We start from the raw sequence: 3,183 nt of genomic DNA, 5'->3' as shown, positions 1-3,183 counted from the left end.
GGTTTAAGAGATCACGGCTCTGACCTCGGACCAGCCACAGGAAAGCCCAGGCATGCCAAACTGCCTGTTGTTCCAAAACCTGGCCCAGATTCTGGGTCTGGCAACACATCAGCCCTGGCAATACTTTCAGTGGAAAAGAAATAAGGCAAAACTGCCAATGTTTATATTGCAAGCTTGAGTTTCAGACAATAATTTGTAGGTGAGTGTTTCTTTCCTAACTTCGTTCTGGCCACCCTGTCCCAGGTATGTATTTCCTGCTAATATTCTAATAACCAAGTGCACCAAACTGATGATTGTTCATAATTGTAATCCTGTGAAGCTTCCATAAAAAAACCCAAATGAGCTCTCTACAGCCAGCTGTGTCTTTCTGAAGTGGTCTCGGGTATTTTTTTTTAAACCAGGTTTTCACATTATTTTTATAGTCAGTATCTCCAGAGCGAAGAAAGGTCGGTAGATTTTCCGTCCGTGTTGGCAGGCTTTCCTGGGCACCCGATCCGACCCTGTGATGTGCTGAGCTGCCTTCAGAAGAGGCTTTGTCAGCACATACCAAGGTGACTGTAGCAGCGAGCGAGGAGCGACGGGGCAGGGCTTTCCCTGATTGCAGCTGATGTGGGGGATTAATTTGGGTATCGGTTTTGTTGCAAGGGGATGGGAAGTGTTTGCTTACCAGACCCTTGATGGTCTGAGGCTGGTGCCTTACCTCAGCTGCCCACGCTCACCCGTGCAGCAGATATTTCTTGGTTTTGTGTTTCTCCTCCTTCCTGTGTTTTTCTCTCCTCCTCCCAAGATTAAACGGAGAACAGGGGAACATCCAGACCCTTTTGAACAATCCTTGTAAAGCTCTGATCTCTTCAAAGGCCCTGTTTGATGTCTGCTGTAAATGATGCTGTGCAGGTTTTCCTTACGGGGCTCATTGAGGCTGTGGGTGGGATGTTGCTGGTGCAGAGCCGCAGCCGTCTCCGCTGCTGGAAAGGGAGCAGAGGGTCTTGGGTTACCCGGGAGCTGAGCCATTGCTTTGTGGCAAGACTGTTAACCCAAACCTGGCACCAAATTGCCCTTAATCACTTGAGTCTTGGAAGTCTTGTCTCTGCAAGAGACCTGTATGTCTGCAATTGGATGTCCCCATGGACTGGGAGCTTTGGGAGTGCTGGGGAGGTGATGCTCTGGGGACCACCACCCTGGAGGGCCACCAGGGAAAGGTGCCGGGTACCGGTCACTGCTCGTACCCCATCCTGGTCTCCGGCTGCCCAGCACAGCTGTCCCTAATGCCTCTTTGCTGGCCATTGCTGCCACTGGGTTTGCAGCGAGAGGAGGGAAGGGGCTTTGCAGGGATTGCCTGCGCAAGGGCTGCTGGCATCACGACAGCAGAGGAGGTGGCTCTGGGGCTCAGTGGCTTTGGGGAAATCTGGGATTTCCTTGCAGCTGGCTTCCTCCACAGAGCACCTACCAAGTGGTCCCGATCCTCGGCCGGCCTTGTTGCAGGTGATGCACTGGTGCGATGCTGCAGCGTGGGCTTGCGACTGAAACGCATCTGCGTGCTCCTTTCTCGGGTGCGATGTCTAATGGCCCAACATATTCGTTATCATTAAACCCCCAACAGTAGCGTGCAAATATTGCTATTGGTATCGCCATTTGTGGTCTGAGAGTCCTATAAAAAGCAGCTACCAGTGGTGTAAGTGTTTTTCTCACTATCTTAATTTTGTAGACTGAGATCCTAAATTGTAACTGGTGGATGGAGGATCAGTTCTGCAGGGACACTGGCAGCAGTGAACTGCTCCACATATGAAACAGATTTCAAACTCACATGAGCTGCTTCCTTTGTATATATGTGCTGAAATCACATTAAATATAAGTAGTGCTGAGTAAACTCAGAAAGATTCATAGAAAAATCAGGACAGTTTGAGACAGAAAATGAGACTTAATATTGTTTAGGTATTCAATAATATTTTATATTAATAGTATTTGATATTTTCTAGACTGTTTCCAGATTTGCTTCACTGTTGCTTTGATAACATAACGTGGGGTTTTTTTATATTTCATATTTTCCATCTAAAGTCTTCAAAGCACTTTGTTGCCATCAGTGAAACACGCTTCCCCACATGACTGTGCTGGGTGGGCTTTGCGGTCCTCATTTTCTGTGTTTCTCTGTTCCTTGGAGGCCCTGGTGATCAAAGCCTCCTTGTGCATCAGGCTTTGCACGCACACACAGAGTAGCTGCAGCTCCTCCATTCCCCAGCAGCCCCGGCGTTAGCAAACGTGGGACATGGGAGCGTTGCAGCCTCCCGTGTTTGGGTGAAGGTGAAGCTCTGTCTCCATGCATCTGTGCTGCCTCCATCCTTGGAGGGTTTTAAGACCCACCTGGATAAAGCCCTGAGCAACCTGGTGTGACCCCATAGCTCACTATGTTTGAGGAGAAGGTTGGGCTAGAGACCTCTGGAGGTACTTGCCAACCCAAAATATCTGGTGATCTTTTTCATTCAAGAGCTGAGCTGTGCCGTGGGTCATCCAAAATGACAGCCTCCCTGGTACTGAGCCCCTCCAGTTCCCACCGCAGCCAGCCAGGCTTTGGGGGTGGTTTAGCTCCTTGGCACATTGGACCGTAACGGGAGTCATCATGAATCCTTCCTGCATCCTCCTGCAGCGACGGCAAAACATGCTCTGCTTCTTGCAACACAAAGCCACCAGAAGAAGACCCCCTTTTTTTTTTTCCCCAGCCTCTTGATTGGCTCTTCCTGTGGGTTTTTTGGCTTCTTGGAGGGGTATCTGCTTTTTATCTTAAAGATCTTTAAATTGTTATCAAAAATCAAACTTTCCCCAAGGATTTCTATATTTAATCAGCAAATATCATCCAATTATATGGGGATAAAGCAATTATGTCTCCCTCAGCAAACCTGCTTCTCTTTCTTTCCACAAGGGGAGGAGAGGTCTTCCCTCAGGATTATGTGATTAAATAGATGTTTAAAAGAGAAATCTTGCTTTGTTACTTAAAGAGCTTAATCTTAAATCCTCTCAGAACTGAGCTGCACTTTGGAAGTGCTGAGTAAGGGAACCATGAGCTGATCACCTGCCCAGGGTCCTGCTCGGTTGTGTACCCCATGCCTGCATGCAGAAGTGAGCTCCAGGTGGGATCAGCCCTCGGCCAGAGTCTTGGAGCAATCCCGGTGCCCTTTCTTATGGCTGGTC

This window comes from Mycteria americana, chromosome 15 (genome assembly GCF_035582795.1).
Source record: "Mycteria americana isolate JAX WOST 10 ecotype Jacksonville Zoo and Gardens chromosome 15, USCA_MyAme_1.0, whole genome shotgun sequence".
NCBI classification, from domain to species: domain Eukaryota; kingdom Metazoa; phylum Chordata; class Aves; order Ciconiiformes; family Ciconiidae; genus Mycteria; species Mycteria americana.
This window is presented reverse-complemented; position numbering follows the sequence as displayed.